The 20,106-nt window shown below is 48.5% G+C and overlaps 1 protein-coding gene across 8 annotated transcripts in view; it reads left to right on the forward strand.

The window, feature by feature from the left end:
- Positions 1–20,106, forward strand: part of GJC2 (gap junction protein gamma 2) — a 114,997-nt gene that overhangs the window by 86,443 nt on the left and 8,448 nt on the right. Inside the window, exon 1 of one of the 8 annotated variants that reach the window (XM_065582647.1) lies at positions 8,694–9,083. The exons of 6 other annotated variants lie outside the window; for them this stretch is intronic. The gene's annotated coding sequence lies outside the window, so the exon portion shown is untranslated. Of the gene's footprint in view, positions 1–8,693; positions 9,084–20,106 lie in introns of those variants that run through there. One more of the 8 variants, XM_024107410.3, reaches the window with a different exon arrangement.

The raw sequence follows: 20,106 nt of genomic DNA on the forward strand, positions 1-20,106 counted from the left end.
TAAACAACCTGGGCCTGATTCTGATCTCGTACACACTAGTCTCAATCTATTGATGTCAGTGGGAATTACTCTACATTTACACCTGTGTGACTAGGCGCCCTTTATGGTTGTTCACAAGGATAGCGAGTGAGCATTTAAGGTTATGTGGCAAATGCAAGAAAACTTGTGCCAGCAACAGGGCCCACTGGGGGCCAGTTAGGTAACAGCAAGATAAATATATGGAGATATGCTATCTCATAGAGCTGGAAGGGACCCTGAAAGGTCATTGAGTCCAGCCCCCTGCCTTCACTAGCAGGACCAAGTATGATTTTGCTCCAGATCCCTCTAAGGGATCCCCTTAAGGATTGAACTCACAACCCTGGGTTTAGGAGGCTAATGCTCAAACCACTGAGCTATCCCTCCCCGACAAGATGCTATCTTGTTCTGTCTAAATAGCTTTGTCCCGAGGCAGCCTTCAGAGACCACATCAAGTTCCTTTTAAAATCCAAGAACTTGTCTGCTCCACTTCTTTATTTTTCCCTTCCAAATTCCAAACATTCCTGCTAGAGGCTTTGCTTGCCAAGTTTAACTCCAGTGCAAATTTCTGTAGGTGAACTACAGACTAATGGAAAAATCATGACAACTTTTATTACAGTGGCAGTTGCCAACAGAAGGAAGTGAAGTAAAATCAACCAGAGAATGACACTGGTGTAGGGACAGAAACGGGCCTGGTGTAAATCAGCATCACTTCATTGAAGTCAGTGGAGCTGCACCGATTGATACCAACTGAGAGTCTGGCCCGTAGAGCCAGATTCAGAGCTGATGTGTGAGGTGGTGTAAAATAGACATCAATGAATCGGTCTGTGGGGGTTTAAACTGGTGTAATTGACGCATCGGGGGGCCAGAAGAAGTTGTACGTAGGGCTATGTCTACACTACAGCTTGTCGGCAAAACTATGTCACTCACGGCTGTGAATAAACCAGCCCCCCGAGCGACATAAGTTACACCGACCTAAGTGCTCGTGTGCACAGCGCTATGTCTGTGGGAGAGCTGTCATAGCTTCTGCTGTTGGCGGAGGTAGTTTTATTATGCTGACGGGGGGAGCTCTCTCCCGTCGGCATAGAGCGTCTTCACCAGACGCGCTGTACGTGTAGACATGGCCTTAGTGGAGGAGGGAGGAGTTGCCTAATTTAACATACGCCTCTTTTCCAACCACTTATTAGTTGCTTTTTCCACGACCCATCTCTCTTCCAGACCCCAGACAGGTAAGTCATACCAGCTCTGATTCAGTTAGACTCTGTAGGTTACCACCTTACACATCACTGAGCATATGTTGCCATGGCCTGCATGCCGAAAAGTCCTTAATACAAAACCTCCTCCAAATCTTACGCAATAAACCAAAACCTTTTCTTTATTATGTTGCCATAACAACATATTTCCCCCTCCTGATGTAATCATTAATAGATACATGTAAATAAACTCTTGAGATCTGACGAGATTACAAGTTTGGTTGACAAAAGTAACTGCATAGATGTAATATACTTAGGCTTTTGTAAGACGTTTGACTTTAGTACCGCACGACATTCTGATTAAAAAGTAGCACGGTACAATATCAATAGACCACATGGTAAATGGTTTAAAACTAACTGCCAGTCTCAAAAAGTAGTTGTCCATGGAGAATAATCCCTTAATGGGGTGTGTCTAGTGCGGTCCCACCGGGATTGGGGCTCCGCCCAATGCTATTCAACATTGTCACCAGCAAGCTGGAAGTAAAGATAAAATGACTGATGACAAAATTTGAGAAAGACACACCGGTTGGCAGAGTGGTCAATATGAGGACAGGGCAGTTGTACAGAGAGCGATCCGGATCAGCCGGTAAGCTGGGCCAAAGTGCATTTTAATAAAACCTAATGCAAGTTTCATCCATCTAGGAACGAGGAATGCAGGCCAGACCTACAGAAGGGGTGGGGGGCTGTATCCTGGAAAGCGGGAGGGATAGCTCAATGGTTTGAGCGTTGGCCTGTTAAATCCAGGGTTGTGATTTCAATCCTTGAGGGGGCCATTTAGGGATCTGGGGCAAAAATCTGTCTGGGGATTGGTCCTGCTTTGAGCAGGGGGTTGAACTAGATGACCTCCTGAGGTCCCTTCCAACCCGGATATTCTATTCCTCTGAAAAGGACTTACAGGTCATAGTAGACAAGCAATTAAATAGGCGTTCCCAGGACCATGCTGTGGTAAAAGGCTAATGTGATCCTTGGGTGCTGGAACAATTGGTATAGTGCAGGTGCTGAGAGCCATTGAATCAAACTGTAAACCCTGTATCTGATGGAAACCACATCAAGCCATGGGGTGTGGTAGCACCCTAGTTCCAGCATCTATGCTTGGATGTATAGAGTAGGGGCAGGGTAGTGATTTTTGCCTATGTGTGTGGCATTGGATAGACCAATACTAGGATAGCGCGTACAGTTCTGGTGTCTGCATTTTGTAAATGATATTTAAAAACTGGAGATACACCTCTACCCTGATATAATGTGGTCCTCGGGAGCCAAAAATCCCTACCGCGTTATAGGTGAAACCCCATTATATTGGGGTAGCGGCGGCAGGGCTCCAGCAGTGATTTAAAGAGCCCCGGCCGCTGTGGGGAGCCCCGGGCCCTTTAAATCGCCACCCGAGCCCCGCTGCCTGAGCCCCGGGGTAGCAGCAGCAGGGCTCCGACAGTGATTTAAAGGGCTCGGGGCTGCCCATAGCGGCCAGAGCTCCGAGCCCTTTAAAGCACCGCCGGAGCCCCGCTGCCGCAGCTCCGGGGTAACGGCTGCAGGGCTCCAGCGGTGATTTAAAGAGCCCCTGGCTCCGGCCACTGTGGGGAGCCCTGGGCCCTTTAAATCGCCGGCTAAGCCCCGCTGCCGCAGCCCTGGAGTTACCGCGCTATATGCGAACCCGTGTTCTATCGGGTCGCATTATATCGGGGTAGAGGTGTGGCCAGGCGGCTCTGCATGCTGCCCTGTTTGTAGGCGCCACCCCTGCAGCTCCCATTGGCCAGGAACTGTGGCCAATGGGAGCTGTGGGGGCGGCACTTGCAGACGGGACAGCGCGCAGAGCCACCTGGCCACTCCTCCATGTACTATGTAGGAGCCAGAGGGGGGACATGCTGGCTGCTTCCTGGGAGCCACGCAGAGCGGGGCAAGCCTCCAACCCCGCTCCCTGGCTGGAGCGCCGGAGCAGGGCAAACCCCCAACCCTGCTCCCCAGCAGGAGCTGAGGGCCAGATTAAATTATCTGATGGGCTGGATATGGCCAGCGGGCCATAGTTTGCCTACCCTGGCAATAGTCCCATCTGGCCTTAAACTCTATGAATCGTGCATACCCCTTTGTGTTTGCATGAAAAGCAGTTTTCAAGACAATAAGGATACTGCCAGGAAGAGATGAGTTCAGGAAAAGTAGGAAGTATTTCAGGAAGATACTGCAATTCCCTAAAGCACATGATTACGTCTGAAGAAAATCTCTGTTTAAAAGCCATTTTTAGAACAGTGATGCCTCCCATAAATAGCTTGCCGCCCCAGGCACGCGCTTGCTGCGCTGGTGCCTAGAGCCGCCCCTGCCTAGGACCAAGTAAACCTAAACCATTCCTGCCTGGTGTTTGTCCAACCTGTCCTTAAAAACCTCCGATGACGGGGATTCCACAATCTGTCTTGGGGGCTTGTTCTGGAGCTTAACTGCCTTAGAGTTAGAAAGTTTTTCCTAATATCCAACCTAAATCTCCCTTGCTGCAGATTAATCCAATTACTTCTTGTCCTACCATCAGTGAACATGGAGAACAATTGAACCTCAGCCCTCATTTTAACAACCCTTTACATATTTACTCAGTCTCCTTTTCTCTAGACTAAAATGTCCTTTTTTAAAATCTTTCCTCATTGGTCAGGTTTTCTAAACCTTTGATCATTTTTGTTGCTCTCCTCTGGACTCTCTCCAATTTGTCCACATCTTTCTTAAAGTGTGACACCCAGAACTGGACACAGTACTGTAGCCGAGGCCTCACTAGGGTTGAGTAGAGCAGGACAATTACCTCCCATCTTACATATGACACCCCTATTAATACACCTCAGAATATTTGCCTTTTTTTGCACCTGGAGGGGACAGTAGCAGCCTCTGTGCAAAACATTTGCTCTGCCAAGGGACTCTTCCAAGAGCATGTTACGATACAAACACCAATTTCTCTTGTCTCTCTCTCCAGGCAGACAGAATGCCCTTCATCCATGCTGCAGAATGACAGGACTCGACTCCCAGTGGGACTTTGGCTCTTACCTATCCCCCTAGCAGGGTGCTAGAACTTGGGGCCTGCGGGCTTGCTGACCTGAGTCAGGCTGTGTGCGGACGGAAGGGAAGCGTGGGCTCAAACCTGAGTCAGAGGTTGGGCTTAGTGTAGACATACCTGTAAAGGCCAGTGATAGAATAAAATGCCTGTCGGGAAATTTCTAATCTTAGCCAATTTTTTTCCTTTTGTCTCAATTGTCTGAATTCAAGAATACCTGTTCCACTGCCATAAAATCCCCCTGTCACCTAAGCCTTGGTCAAAAATAAATTAAAACAAACCTTCACACTTGAGTTTTTCATATTTCATTTTGATTTTGTGAAACTGATCCAGTTCCCCCCCCCCAAAAAAACTGGTGAAACTTTATGGGTTTCATTTGTTAAGTAGGATTGTTATTTGAGTGAAGATTTGATGAAAGGGCCCTTAACACATGTAACTGGAATGAATGAAAACCCAGAAGGAGAAGATTCTAACAATTAATATATTTTTCTAACGTGAGCTATGTGATATAGAGAGTCATAGATTTTCAGGCCAGAATGGATTATTATGATCATTATTCTGACCTCTAGCATAATACCAGGACATAGAATTAGATTTATTCTTCTCTAGAGAATAGTAGTTGAATTACTATTAGTGTTTCATTGGAATTCTATCGAGGACTACAAAATCATGACTGGTGTGGAGAAAGTGAATCGGGAAGTGTTATCCACCCCTTCACATAACGCATGAACCAGGGATCACCCAATTAAATTAATAGGCAGCAAATTTATAACAAATGTAAGGAAATACTTCTTCATATAACACACTGTCAACCTGTGAAACTCATTGCCAGGGGATGTTGCGAAAGCCAAAAGTATAACAGGGCTCAATAAAGAACTGGATAAGTTCATGGAGGATAGGTCCATCAATGGCTATTAGCCAAGATGGTCAGGGATTCAACCCCGTGCTAGAAAAGTGATGCCTTGTGGCATCAGGCCTGCATTGTTTTGTGTTTGCTTTCTGCTTTGCACGAACAAAAACACAAACTGTTTACAGCAGTTTGTATATTTCTGGCATTCTCTGTTCTTATCTCTGGATAGAAGCAGAAAAGCGCTGGTGTTCGCAAGACCTGTTGCTTTTGGTGATATGAATTGAGTGGAAGCGTAATGGCTTGATTTTTCCATTGCCGTGCACGTTGGGTAGCCATGTATTCTTGTGCCATGTGAGTACAAAGTGGGTATAAAACACTGTCATTTTGATTTGTTTTACACCTATCTTGTACTCGATTTGTAAATGGCAACACATACTGCACAGAAAGGCTTAGTATAAATTGATGGAGTACTACTAATCTGGTGAAAAGACAGAAGCCTGGTGCCAGGCTATCAGGCCTTTCATCTCTAGGTAGGGCCGGCTCTGGCTTTCTGGCCGCCCCAAGCAAAAACAAAAAACAAAAAAACGCGGTGGCCAGAACAGCAAAGCAAAAAAAAAACCTGCGACGCGACCGGAGCGCGGGTGCAGGGGGACTCCCTGCCCTGCAGATGTGCCCCGGCGAGCGGGGGGAGAGAGAAAGGGGGCAGCCAGGGCTTCAGCGGGGCGCTGCCACGTGGCCCCTCCCGCCGTGCCCCCTACCGGGAGGGCTCCACACCGCTCCGGTCGGCTGGGAGGGAAGGACGCAGGCTGCCCTGCCAGGCTTGCTGCAGGGTGCTCCTGTCCTCCACGCCGCTGCCCCCTACAGGGCGGCCGGAGTGGAACAACAACAACAACAACAACAAAAGTGGACATGCCGCCCTAGGATTGGGCGGAATGCCGCCTCCTACAAGCTGCCGCCCCAAGCACCAGCTTGCTTGGCTGGTGCCTGGAGCCGGCCCTGTCTCTAGGTCACTGCTTCAACTCCAACAGGATCTGTAGTGACTGGAAGTCATACTCAGCTGGTGGGTATTTATAACTAATAATACTTTTTGTTTGTGTACAGCTCAGTCCTACCTCCAGTGGAGTTAATGGCAGTTTTGCCATTGTCTTTAGTGGGAGTGGGAGCACGCCAATCATACCTTTCATCTGAGGATCTCAAAGCACTCAATGAAGAGAAGTATTTGATGGTCTGTGTGAAATGAGTTTGGAGTCTCTGTTTAGCTGGCAGTGGATAGGTGTCCCATTGTAACTCTACCACCATGCCACCATAATTACCAATGATCATCACATTGCCTGGCGGTGCCAGAAGATGAGGGCCAAGGACTGAACTCCCATCTCATCCTTAGAGCTGGTCCCTCCAGCTCAGGACTGAGGCACATTCAGAGAGCAGTGGGGACATGTTACGCTCTGATGCACCCCAAAACGGCAATCCCAAAACACAAGGAAATTGAAGCAAGATGCGCTGGGAGGTGGTCAATCAAAACATGTAATAACCATGAAACGGCTAAGTCAGCAACAGAGTCTGAGCAAACATAATAGCAGGCCAAACACCCTCCCCACACCCCGAGTCAGCCCAGGGCAGGGGGGATTTCACTCTGCTGTTGCCCATATTGCCTTCATCGGGAACCAGGCATGTGCAGATTCAAGGGCAGAATTTGGTCGTAGGCATGTTGCAAAGTGGGTTTGTCGTGTTGTTCGTGTTCTTTCAGCTGAGCTCCTATCCAGGCACGTCAGATCTGTCACCAGAAGTTCTCTGGTGCCTGTTAAGACATGAGGTGTCATTGTATTGTTGGAAGCATTGCTGTTCAGTACAAAGAATGTAGCCCCACTTCTGCCTCTGTAAGGAAGGGTGCGGTGGCCGTCGAATCAAAGCAGCATTATGTTCTAGCAGGTGTCTGCAGACAATCCAGAATCCAGACTGGATCCTGGTAGCCATTACAGGCTTGGTCTGAGCACCTGTTAGATTTCATTAGCTAAGCACGACTGGCCTGATAAGTACTTGGATGGGTGATCCAAGGAAATGTGAGGTGCTTTCGGGGGTTGACTCAGTATGTGGCACTCTTCCTTCTGAAACTGACCCAATACCCCAGCACGATGCTTGGAGACAATGTGCTTCTAGGGGTGCTGTCTTCCAGATGAGACCTAAACCCAAGGCCCTGACTGCTTATGGTCATTAAAGATCCCATGGACTTTTTCTCAAACTTAAGTGTGTTTACCCCAGTGTCCTGGTCATATTTCCATTCATATAGCTCACATTTCCCCTGTATTGTCAATGGGATATAGAGTTCTTTTTCACTTCCTGTCCCTGGAGATGGTGACATTTGAGCGATGGGTTAAATGATCCCTGTGTATAGTTTGTATATCATTTTAACTGTAAGGACTTTGAGACCATCTGCATGAAAATCACAGTAAGATGCTGTAAGACTCTACATTCTCCAGCTGCAAAACCACAGGTGCCTAGAAGAGCTAAAGGAGAATCCCTGGTAGCAGTATAGGGCTTATGACAAACAGTAGAGGGACATGGTGCACATATATGCTAGCCAGTGCATTGTACTGTTAATATTATCAGTTGAAACTGCTATGCCATCTCCTTGAACTGTTCCAAAAGGTGCTGTTACTTTCAAAGAATGTATTAACATAAATGGACTCTTTGTGGGCTTTGTAAAATCGCAGTGTGGACACTCGAGCGCAGGCGTGGAAACAGAGTCCACAAGCCTGGATCCCACCGACCTGGATTTACAAAGCTGTGTAGTTGTACCCATGGTTACTCATGTCCCTCTCTGGCTAGCATTGCATTTTGCAGTGTCTTTTCCCCTCTCTAATTCTTTGTTGACTCTATCCCTGTTGCTTCCTGCCTTCTGCACAGGAATTACCTCCTATGCAAACTTTCTGCCATACCTTTCGGTCTATTCTTAGCTACTATATTGAAACCAAATCCTGATCCTATTGAAGTCAAAATGGCAAAACTCCTATTGACTTCAGTGGGGAAAGGATGTAGCCCTGAGATGGGCAGTAGGGTGGATTTCAGGGCTTGATTTCTTTTTAATTCGGAGCTTTGTGTTGGAGTTCATATAAACTCAGATTTCTTTTTTTTCCCCCTTTCTGAGAATAAGCCAAGAAGCCAGGCATAGTTTTCAACGTTTCCTAGAATCCTTGGCACTGCCTACAAAGGGAATGGAAAAAGTCTGCGTTCTGCTTGAATACCGAGATCTCAAACAGCGTGAGCTTTTAGACAAATGCAGTGCTCATTTCAGAGGAAGCCTAAGTCATTAGCACGGTGCAGAATAGCCTGAAATGGTTTTTTTCTTCTTAAGGTGCTAGTCTATTTGTTTTCCACACATGGATCTTTCATCGACATATGCTTTCCATATGTTCCTTATTAGGCATGCTTTCTATCTCACAGATCTGTTACTGACGCCATGAACTTATGCGATTAACTTGCTTAAGAAAAACACAGCAAAATTCCAGGCAGTATTCCTAGGAAAGCCCTGGGCGATGGGTTATTTAAAATGTTTTTATTCCCGCTTGTGTGGCATGTTCCACCTCCTCGCACCTTTGGATGAATGAGGACACTGGAATTCGTTCCTACATGCTCTGTTCAATCTTTGTTCCAAGACCTTTCTATAGATATTAGAGAAAGGGGAGGAGGGAAAATGGGACGTTGCTTTTAGCCGTTTTCCTGACACGTCCAGGCAGGATTCTCGGGGGATGGGCGCTTAGCTGTCAGAGAGGCGGAGACCAACAGGATGTTTAAATACTTACCATAAAGTCTCCTTCCAAACTGGCAGGGTAAGGGTTTGGGGAGACATCGGTATGTTTGTCTACGGAAAGGAAAAGGACACTGATAGCAGGAAACTTTCTGATGCTTGGTTGGTGGCAGAGCCCTCAGCAAGAAACACAATGTCTCCGTGAGTAGCTTTTCCATAGCACTTTCCCTTCAGTTTAAAGGACTGTACAATGCTTTGTGTATGAGAACAGAGCAAGAGGGTGAAAAGATTGGCTTGGCAAATCAGGAGAGAACTCTGGCTAGCCCAGACATTTGTCTTATTTCACTTCTTTTACCATCTATTTTAAGAGTTCCTTTAGTTCCAAATTCTCTTCTCAGTTACACTGTATGACCCCAGTGTAGCCTGCACTGGTGTAAACGGGAAGAGAATCTGAACCCTCAAGCCAGCCCCTGCTCTCAGTTACTTTTTCACCCACATAAGGGCTCGGTCCAAAGTCCAGTGAAGTTGGTGAAAAGATTCCCATTGGTTGTAATGGGCGTTGGATCAGGCCCTAAAGAGAGTAAAATCTGACCCCCCCAGTCTGTGTTTAATTATCTAGGAATGAAACATTTACTCGGTGTGCATGTTGTAGGCTGAATTTGATTTTCGATTCATAGATTTTAAATCCAGAAGGGACCATTCGATGATCTAGTCTGAGTTCAATGGTAGGGAAGCTATATAATCTAGCCGTCCTACCCACCGGTGCAGAATGGTTCCTTACTATTTTTGTCCAGTGTAAGTGGACTACATAGGGTCTTATATTGTACAGTGAAGAGACATAGGTGCCTATATGGAAAATACATACCATTTTTCTTTTTTGTTCTTTGACAGCATACATCACTGGGAGACGGTACATGACATTTTCAGAATATTGTCTTGTGGGTTACGCTAAATTGATGTGATCATATCCTACAATGGAAACTTGGTTTATCTTATAAGTTCTTTGAAAATATAAAGGGAATATTTTAAAAAAAAACCTTATAATTAAAGCCCTCACAATTATATCTGGCAGATATATAGTTGAGCAGTTGCAGAAAGCGCCCCCAGATTAAACTGAGCATTACAACTGGAGATCAAATGTTCCAAGTGTCTCTTTTCATTGTCTCCTGGGCTGGTTATATTACTCACAGCTATTTTGCCTGGAAAGGTGGGTGGACTCATAGCATTATAACATGGCTGTTAAGATGTATGAATTTGCCTGGTTCTCCCAGAACGATGGAGGCAAAAGTATTGCACTGGGAATTAAAGAAGCTACTACAGGCAAAATTATTTCCTAATCCCGCATACATTTAAACACGGGTTTAAGGGCTTGCAGGAGCTTGAAAGTACACTGGGCTTAATTTCCACTGATAAGTGAATAGTTTGTTAAAAGTTTACATTGACTATTATAGGAATCAAATAAGAGGGTTAATTGCCTGTGATCAGAAGCCATTATTCCTTAATTAATCCAATTACTTTGCAATCTCTCCCCTCTCCCTCCCCTCCCAATTTGGCTTGTGAACATTTAAAACAGTTTAAGGCTCCCAAACTTGCTTCTACTGGTGTTAATGGGAATTTGCCAATGACTTCAGTGAGAGCAGAATCAATTCCTTAAATCTTTGCTTTGCAATCTGACCGTGTAACCATACTGGTCAAATCCTTATAGCCTTCCTCATGCAAATCTCCCAGTTGAGACAACATTGAAGTCAATGGGAATTTTGCCTCAGTCGTCATTGTGAGATTTGGTCCCCTCTTCCTAGGAAGGGTGTGTATTTGACTGAGGAAGGGCACAAGGAATATTGTTGATGGTAAACCACAGTTGACTGGAAGTCTGAATCCCATTTAATGAACAGTGAACTAAAAGGGAATGCTCTACAGTCCCACTGACAGCCCACCGGCCGCATCCAGCCCACAGGACAATTCCTTCCAGTCCTCAAGGCATCTGCTCCCCTAGTGGCAACTACCCAGAATACAGGGAACATCGCAGTGAAATGCGGCACGTGCCAGAGACCCACACCACAAAATGGTGTCCTCCGCACGACGTGACCTCTCATACGATGCGTGTGAGGATACGCCACATGGAGGACGCCATTTTGTTTCTGTATGTGGGCTGCGGAGGTGCCACACAACTGCGCATGCAGCCCACGTCACTGAAGAGGTTGGACCATCCAAATTGGGGCCAGGTTTTTGAAGTACCCTCTAATTTGCTGCTTGCAATGAATTGCAGAGGTAAATGATGTCTAAGTATGAGCTGGATCAGACCAGTGCTCCGTCTAGTTCGGTATCCTGTCACCACCAGTGGGCAGCACCAGATACTTTAAAGGAAGAGGCAAGTAACCCCGAAGTGGTCAATTCTAGCACAGCCTGCTCTGAAGGGAAGTTTCTTCCTACCCTCCCTCCATTAAAGGTTGACTGAATACATGGAATTTATGCCTGCAAATAACTGAGCTTGTAATTTTGCCCACAATTGACAATGGACCCAAAACTAGATGCTGTGTTAAAGAGCCTTTAAAATTGTAACCCTTAGAGTTTAAAGAGCAGACAAAAATCAGGTAAGATAGATAAGATGGGTGAGGTGATATCTTTTATTGGACCAACTTCTGTTGGTGGAAGAGACATGCTTTTGAGCTCCACAGAGGTCTTCGTCAGGTCTGGGAAAGGTACTCAGAGTGTCACAGCTAAATACAAGGTGGAACAGATTGTTTAGCATAAGTAGTTAACATATAGTCTAAGGGAGTACATCTGCGTACCCTTCTCAAACCAGAGCAGAACAAGAGCTCTGTGTAAACGCAAAAGCTTGTCTCTTCCACCAACAGAAGTTGGTCCTATAAAAGATATCACCTCACCCACCTTGTCTCTCTAATATCCTGGGACTGACACGGCTACATCAACACTGCACATAAAAATTATGTAATGAATTTGGGTTTTTTTTCCTACTTGCTCTTGTTGTTCAACTCAGGAAATCCAGAAGTGGCATGAGTTGCTTTCTGCATTGTCACAGGATAACGTGATCGCATTTCCTTGAGTTATAGCTTAATTACGCTTGTGTCCAACAAAGACTCTATGTAATTACCACTGCTTAGTCTTTATGAAGCACCATGCAGCGTTTCACAGTAACTCACAACAGAACTCTGTCCCCTACCTGTGCACACGATTATTATATATTACTTGTATTACCGGAGCGCCTCGGAGCCCTAATCATGGATCAGAATTCCATTGTGCTAGGTGCTGTATAAGCACAGAACAAAAAGGTGGTCCCTGCCCCAAAGAGCTTACAGTCGACCCTTTTAGTTTGCTGGGTTGGTTCACGTTCATGGCTGGAGATACACCATTTGACCAAGAAGGCTTTTGAGAGACATTGGGATTCAACAGCTAGACCTGTGGTGTGAGAGACAGGAGACATGCGTTCTACTCCCATCTCTGCTCCTGACCTGTTTTGTAAACATGGGCAACTGTTTTGCCTCTTTGCCTCAGTTTCCCTGATCTGTAAAATGGGGATAATAAGACTGTCCTCCTTTGTAAAGCTCTTTGATGGAAGTGCTAGATGATTATTGTTATTAGGAGTCTTGCAGCCAGTAGGATTTTAAAGACTGGTGGTTCTGTGTTTATAAAGGGCTCATTATGTATAAAAATAGTAGCACTGGAAATTTCCATTTGACTTTACACCAGACCTCTGGACAATAAAAGAATTTTCACTATATTTCAAGTCCTGGGTCTGATTGTTATCTTCTGTGGGAGAATCAAGGTTGTTCGTTGAGGGAGCAGCAGTGTTGTATTTGGCTCATATCCTAAGAAACATCAGTAGAAAAAAAGACTCCTACATTGCAAAGAGGAAGAATTTAGATATATAAAAAAAAAGTCACCTTGGTCCCAATCCGACATGCTCTGATTTCAAATGGCTCAGGGAAAGCTCTCATTGACTTCAATGATCCAGAACTGGGTCCTTGGAGTGGAAGACCATGGGAAAGTATCAGTAATTCGGATAAAGTGATAAGAGCTTTTGGAAAGCTGATTCTAGCCCAGACCTATGTACAGTGTAGGGGCTGAGAGTTGCAAGCCATCCCTCTGGCTACAAAGAAATAATCAAAACCAGTGGGGCCTGATTCTGCTTTTGATGGCAAACCTAGTGTGCATGAGATCAGAATTGGGTCCATCAGTTTTACTTGTATCATGTGTAGCAGGATCGCTCGATCATCTTTGCTTGAAAATGCATGGGAGAGGCATGAAAATGCATTGTGTTCTACTGCAGGAGAACACTCAGGATTTGGTCCTTAAATACATTAGTTGAGTAAACTAAACGGGCCAGATTCATCTCTGGTATAATTCCATTGACCAGCGGCATTAATGTGCCCTACGTTACAGCCAACAGCAGCTGCATGCACTGCCCCCTCCAGGCCGATGATTCCTGGCCAGGAGTGCGAACGATCTACATGGAGGAGCTCTGCCTAAGGGGTACTGCTGGATGAATGGGAGTATCCAAATAGGACCAAAATCCTGCATGCTTCTGAGCACCATTGCCTTCAATAGGCACTGCAGGTACTTGGCGCTTTGTCCTGGACACAGAGGCCCAGTTTATAGTGGGAGTCAACTAGAAGAGAGGTGGCCACATTTGGCACTGTGCTCACACCATTGGGCGCGATATGTTGGGTGGTGTCTAGGTGCAGAGCCTCCCAGAATCCTCCTCTGCACCTGGGAAATGACTGATAGGGACGGAAATACTTTTTCAAGACCAATGGGGTCTTTAGGAGAAATGAGAAGGCAGCTGGTGGCTTTAAAACACAAGAATCCTCCAAAAAGAAACGTGTGCGTGAGAGCGAGGGGGAAGGGCAGAAGGACCTGTGTACTGCTAAGAGATTAGACCAGTAGTCCCCAAACTTTTCAAGGTCGCCCCCTCCCGCCCGGAGTTGGGACTGGGAGCGGGGCCGCAGCTCCCGGGGGAAGGTGGGGACACGGCCAGGGATAAGGAGACCGAGGCTAGGACTGCAGCTGGGGGCAGGAGTGGAGCCGGGAACATTGCTGCAGCCAGGGGCCTCGGCTGGGGCAGGACTAGGGCCAGGTCCAGAGCTGGGGCCTCGGCTGAGGGCGCGGTTTGGACCCCGGGCCTCAGCGGGGGGCGGGGCCAGAGCAGAGCTGGGAGTGGACTGGGTTTGGATGGCGGTGCTCTGGATTAGACCATCTTCTGATAACCTTAGGTGAAATCCTGGCCCCATTCAAGTCAATGGGAGTTTTGCCATTGACTTCTGCTCGCCATAGTTCGTTATACTGCCCTCCTCATCAAACTCTGAGCACCTGCCAGCAGCGCTTTAAGTGACACAACTCCCATGTCTTACAAATGGGTTCGTTCTTTCTCTCACCATCTCCGCAGGTTCAAGAAGTGTGTGTGGTGGCGGAGCGTTCTGCCTTGGTCGGTTTTTTGGTGTTTGTATTAACATGCACACGCTGCTCAGGGGAGCTAGATTTATTTCACTGCATGATGGGCCAGACCCTGCACCGATGGAAGGGCATCTGTGATGCCGAGCCAGGCCCCGTGTGTGTGATGTGGATTACTGCCCTGCTTTAGAATGCGAACGACATGGGTCAGGGACAGCGTCTTCCTTTGGGTTGCAGACAGTACCAAGCACGCTGCCGGGGCTCGGTGCAGAACGAGAGTAATTCATACAAACCGTATTCCCTGCAAAGCACATTTCTGCAGTGATGTAGCTGGGAGTCTGAAAACAGCAATCGCAGTTTGCTCTCGATTACATGTTTTAAAAGCAGGGTTCAGAAGAGCCTGATTTATAAAAAGCAAACAAAACAAACAGCTTCCCATCTTGCACCTGCAATTTGGGCCTGTCAATAATAATTGCAGTATAATTATGCAGGCACCAATGAAGGTATGTAGCTGTTACGCCGCTCCCCTGGGTGGGTCGTCAGCAGAACGTATTGAATCTGAGACCTCTGGTTTGAGATGCATGGGCTGCTCCTGCCTGAGCTAAGAAACCCATTGCTGATAACTGAGGCTCTAGCTCAGGGGTGGGCAAACATTTTGGCCTGAGGGCCACATCGGGGAATAGAAATTGTATGGCGGGCCATGAATTATCACAAAATTGGGGTTGGGCTGCGGGAGTGGGTGAGGGCTCTGGTTGGGGGCGCAGGCTCTGGGGTGGGGCTGGGGATGAGGAGTTTGGGGTGCAGGAGGGTGCTCTGGGCTGGGACTGAGGGGTGCGGAGGGTGGGAGGGGGATCAGGGCGGGGGCAGGGGTGCAGGTAGGGGTGCAGGTTCTGGCTGGGGGTGCGGGCTCTGGGGTGGGGCTGGGGATAAGAGGTTTGGGGTACAGGAGGGTGTTCTGGGCTGGGATCGAGGGGTTTGGAGAGCAGGAGGGAAATCAGGGCTGTGGTTGGGGTGCAGGGAGAGGCTCAGGGGTGCAGGCTCCGAGTGGCGCTTACCTCAAGTGGCTCCCGGAAGCAGTGGCATGTCCCTTCTCTGTTTCCTGCACGCTGACCCATCCACAGGCATTGTCCCTGCAGCTCCCATTGGAGTGTGTAGGAGCCAAAGCAGGGCCATGCTGTTGCTTCCGGGAGTTGCGTGGTGCGGCCCCTGACCCAGCACCCTGGCTGGAGTGGGTCGAGCCGCGTGGTGTGGCCCCCAACCCATTGCCCCGACTGGAGTGGTGCCAAACCACACGGTGTGGTCCCCAACCCAGCGCCCCGGCCGGAGCAGGGAAAGCCCTAGACCCTGTTCCCCAGTGGGAGCTTGTGGGCCGGCTTAAAACGGCTCGGCCCGCAGGCTGTAGTTTGCCCACCCCTGCTCTAGCTGGTTCATCAATCTCTGTCTCTGGCCCAACCACCACCAAGGCGGGGACAAAGTGCCAAACTGAATCATAGAATCATAGACTATCAGGGTTGGAAGGGACTTCAGGAGGTCATCTAGCTCAAAGCAGGACCAATCCTCAACTAAATCATCCCAGCCAGGGCCTTGTCAAGCCTGACCTTAAAAACCTCTAAGGAAGGAGGTTCCACCACCTCCCTAGGTAACCCATTCCAGTCCTTCACCACCTTCCTAGTGAAATAGTTTTTCCTAATATCCAACCTAAACCTCCCCCACTGCAACTTGAGACCATTACTCCTTGTTCTGTCATCTGCTACCACTGAGAACAGTCTATATCCATCCTCTTTGGAACCCCCCTTTCAGGTAGTTGAAAGCAGCTATTAAATCCCCCCTCATTCTTCTCTTCTGCAGACTAAATAATCCCAGTTCCCTCAGCCTCTCCTCCTAAGTCATGTGCTTCAGCCCCCTACCCATGAAAAAGATCAAGAAAGAAAGAAAGTGATTCAGACTCTTCCAGAGTGAATACAAGTTCAAACATGGTATAAATAGGCCATGCAGTGCTACAGACTAGGGACCGAGTGGCTAAGTAGCAGTTCTACAGAAAAGGACCTAGGGGTTACAGTGGACGAGAAGCTGGATATGAGTCAACAGTGTGCCCTTGTTGCCAAGAAAGCTAACGGCATTTTGGGCTGTATAAGTAGGGGCATTGCCAGCAGATCGAGGGACGTGATCATTCCTCTCTATTCGGCATTGGTGAGGCCTCATCTGAGTACTGTGCCCCACACTACAAAAAATATGTGGAAAAATTGGAAAGAGTCCAGCGGAGGGCACATCTACACTGCCTCACAGTTCAGACCAAGGGGGTGTGAATAGCAGTGCACAGCAAAGTGCTCTGCTGTAACTACCCCCACATGGATGCTGTGGGCACTATTATTTTAGAGGTCAGGAGCTTGCACTAATGAGGTGCACTTGCAAATCAGGCAGTAATGTCTCCTTGCCTTTATCCGTGTGTCTGAGTAGCTGTGCTCTGAAAAGGGAAAGTGGGGAGGCCCTGTTAAAAATAAAGCTAATGCTAACCCCAGATCTGTAGAATAATGATATATTGTTCCTTCCCAGTCATCTGCCTCTTGCAAAACTCACATGCTTTTAAGTGACTGCTTTATGTGTGATTCTTTCAGGGGGTTGTATTTGATTTAAACTTTCTTAAGCATATGGTTTTGCAAAGGGTTTTAAAAAGCTCCATTACTCTGAAAAAAAAAAATCCTGCTCTCGTTTGCCTGGTTTTGTGTTTCTTGGCTCGTTTACAAAACGGGCTTCAGGAATCAGAGCTGGATTCTGCAGGACGCTGAACATCTTCTAGCCCTGCAGCACCACTCGGGATCAGGTCCGTAATTCATTCTTTCCTGTATCAACTGCTGCCCGAGTGGCACGGGCGAGCAGGATAGTGTAGGATCGCTGCCAGTTCAGAATACAGGGAACTCTGACACACCCACTTTCTCCACTGCCCTATAGTAATGTATAGGATCTCAAAACGTGCAGCCTGTTTCAAGACTCTGGTCTGAGGCAAATGAGGTTAAAACCAGTAGGCGTGCCACCTCCATAAACTGAAATCCCCAAGTTCACCGCAGCTGGTTCTGAGTCCTTGCATCTTCTGACACATGCATCCAAACGTGCTTATTGTTTATGGTTTACATTCCAGCAGTGCCTCGGAGCCCGAGTCATGGACCAGGCCCCAGCTGTTCTCGGAGCTGTACAAACATAGAACACAAAGACAGTCCCTGCCCTGAGGGGCTTGCAGTGGTTGTTTACCAAGGAAATACTGTTTGAATGTACCCAGAGAAATCTATCTATGCTACTGCAGCTGGGATTTGGGGGAGATTGGGATTGGCTGGGAGAGAAACTGGGACTGGCTGGGCAAGGAGACTGAGGACCGTAGGATGAAGGGGAGGCTGGGACTGGGAGCTGGAGTGGGGAGGAGAGAGGAGGCTGGGACTGGAATGGAAAGGAGATTGAGACAGAGTCGTGGAGGGAGAGGCATCTGGAATTAGTTGGGTGGGGAGGCTGGGACTGGTAGTTGCAGGGAGGGGAGGCTGGTACAGGTTAGGCAAGGAGACTGGGACTGCAGGCTGGGGGAGACTGGGTCTGGGAACCAGTGATAGAAATGTGGGAGAGCAGGAAAGACAAGTCAGTGGTTAGGGTACTTGACTCGGACTTGGGAGAGCCATGTTCAGTTCCCTGCTGCTTCACAGACTTCCTGCATGACCTTCGGCACGTCACTTAGCTTCTCCGTGCCTCAGTTCCCCATCTGTAAAATGGGGGTGACAACACCGTTCTGCCTCACCTGGGTGTTGTGAGGATAACGATTCTTGGCTGCTCAGATACTGCAGTGATGGGGGCCATGTGAGGGGTGTGTGGGGAGGAGGAGATACAGGGACTTGGAGGTTGGGACTGGGTAGACAAGGAGCCAGGGATGGGGAAGAGACAGGACTGGGGCAGGTTGGAGGAACAGGGCAGAAGGGGTCAGGTTTGTGGGGAATGGGCAGAAGAGTCCGAGCCACTAGAGCACACTCCCGTCCAGAGCCTGGACTGGAACCCAGATTCCTGAGTCTCGCCATTTCCCTGCTGTCCACAGTATCTGTGAAGCCCACCGGCAAAGCGTGCATCTCGTCCCTCTGGGAGCCTGGTCCACGCAGAGCATGACAACCTACTCCTGCCGTCACCAACTCCATGGGCTCACGCGGCAGAGCTCTGTGTGGTGGATCTAAAGGTTCCAGCCCTGCGGCGGACGCGTGGGTGTCAATATGACGCCACACGATGGAATTTCTGTTTTTTTCATTTTGCCTTTTTAAAAACCTAAGAAATTAACACACAGAACCCACCAAAAGAACATTATTAGGGTTGTAAAGTCAAGCACGCAAAGGTCGGGAAACACCAGAGTTAAGGTTGCCTGTGCAACCTTATCTCAGTTCCCTCAGACGCATGTATTATGATACCGTCTTTAATTACATGATCCCATACTGTTTTTTCCACAGAACCTCGGCCTCATTCAGTGAGCAGCCTGGACAGTGCCTACTTAGTGAGCGGCTATTCAGTCGTTCCATGTGCAGCCCCATGACTTATTTACCACACACTATTCAAACCTTGCTCTTATTGATTTCCTTGTGAGCTTTTCCAGGGTGCTCATCACTGTAGTATCGAGTGCTTCATAAACACTAATTAATTTATCTTCACAACATCCCTGGGAGGTGGGGGACTGGTGTTATCCCCATTTCACAGATGGAAGGGTGAGGCACAGAGAGATTCAGATTAAAAGTGTAACTTTGGGTGAGACGACTAGGACCTGATTCTTCAGCATTAAATAGCATTTTATTTGTTCAAGGCACCTGCGAGTGCTCAGCACGTCTGCAAATCAGACCCCAGGGTCTCAAGTTGGGCTCCCAGAAAATGAGGCACACACAAGTAGTGACCACCCGTGAAAAGTTTGGGTTAAGTGACTTTCCAACACTGCAGAGGAACTCTGTGGCAGAGGCAGGGAGAGACTCCAATTCCCCAGGGCAGCATTCAGCTGCCATAACCACGTGACTGTCCTTTCTCTTGCTGGGAACCCCTGTCTCATTCACTACACACCTTCCAGCTTCCACAGTAAATGAAGTAGGAATGCTACAGCTAGGAGAACCCTTCACTGCCCACCCCTGATTGCTCCCCAGAACAGGCCCCTCCTGTGCATTGAATGAGGCAGGGGTTCTATGCAGGGGCAGCACCAGCTCTTCCCGGTGGGGAGGCTGAGGTGGGCCTTAGCCCCCCTTCGCCATGAGGCCCTACCCCTCTCCGTGGCGCTACCTTCTGCTCCTCTTCTCCCTCCCATGGCCTCGCCCCCCGGCCCCATTGGAAGCCAGAGCCGGGCAGTGTTCGCAGCCACCACGAGCGGTGGCGGACTTAACTCTGGGGCTGTCAGAGCCTTCAGGGAACTGCCCTGGGCAGCATGCCCCAGTGGGCGGGGACATAGGCCAGAGACTGCTCTTGGGCACCCCCGTCCCCAGCCCGGGCAGGCCAGCAGTTGCTGCTCTCTCTGCTCTGCCTTCAGTCGGAGAATGGCAGTTGCTACGGGTACCATAGATAGATTTCTCTGGTTACATTCAAACAGTATTTCCTTGGTCAGGGGCGGCACCAGCGCACCAAACGCGTGCCTGGGGCGGTGGCCTGCCGGTCGTCGTGAGGGCGGCAGTCAGGCTGCTTTCAGCGGCATGCCTGCGGGAGGTCCGCCGGGGTCCCGTGGATTTGGCGGCAATTCGGCGCCGGGTACGCCGAAGCCGCGGGACTGGCGGATGTCCCGCAGGCATGCCACCGAAAGCAGCCTGCCTGCCGTGCTTGGGGCAGC

Source organism: Chrysemys picta, chromosome 2, assembly GCF_011386835.1.
Source record: "Chrysemys picta bellii isolate R12L10 chromosome 2, ASM1138683v2, whole genome shotgun sequence".
Lineage (NCBI taxonomy): Eukaryota > Metazoa > Chordata > Testudines > Emydidae > Chrysemys > Chrysemys picta.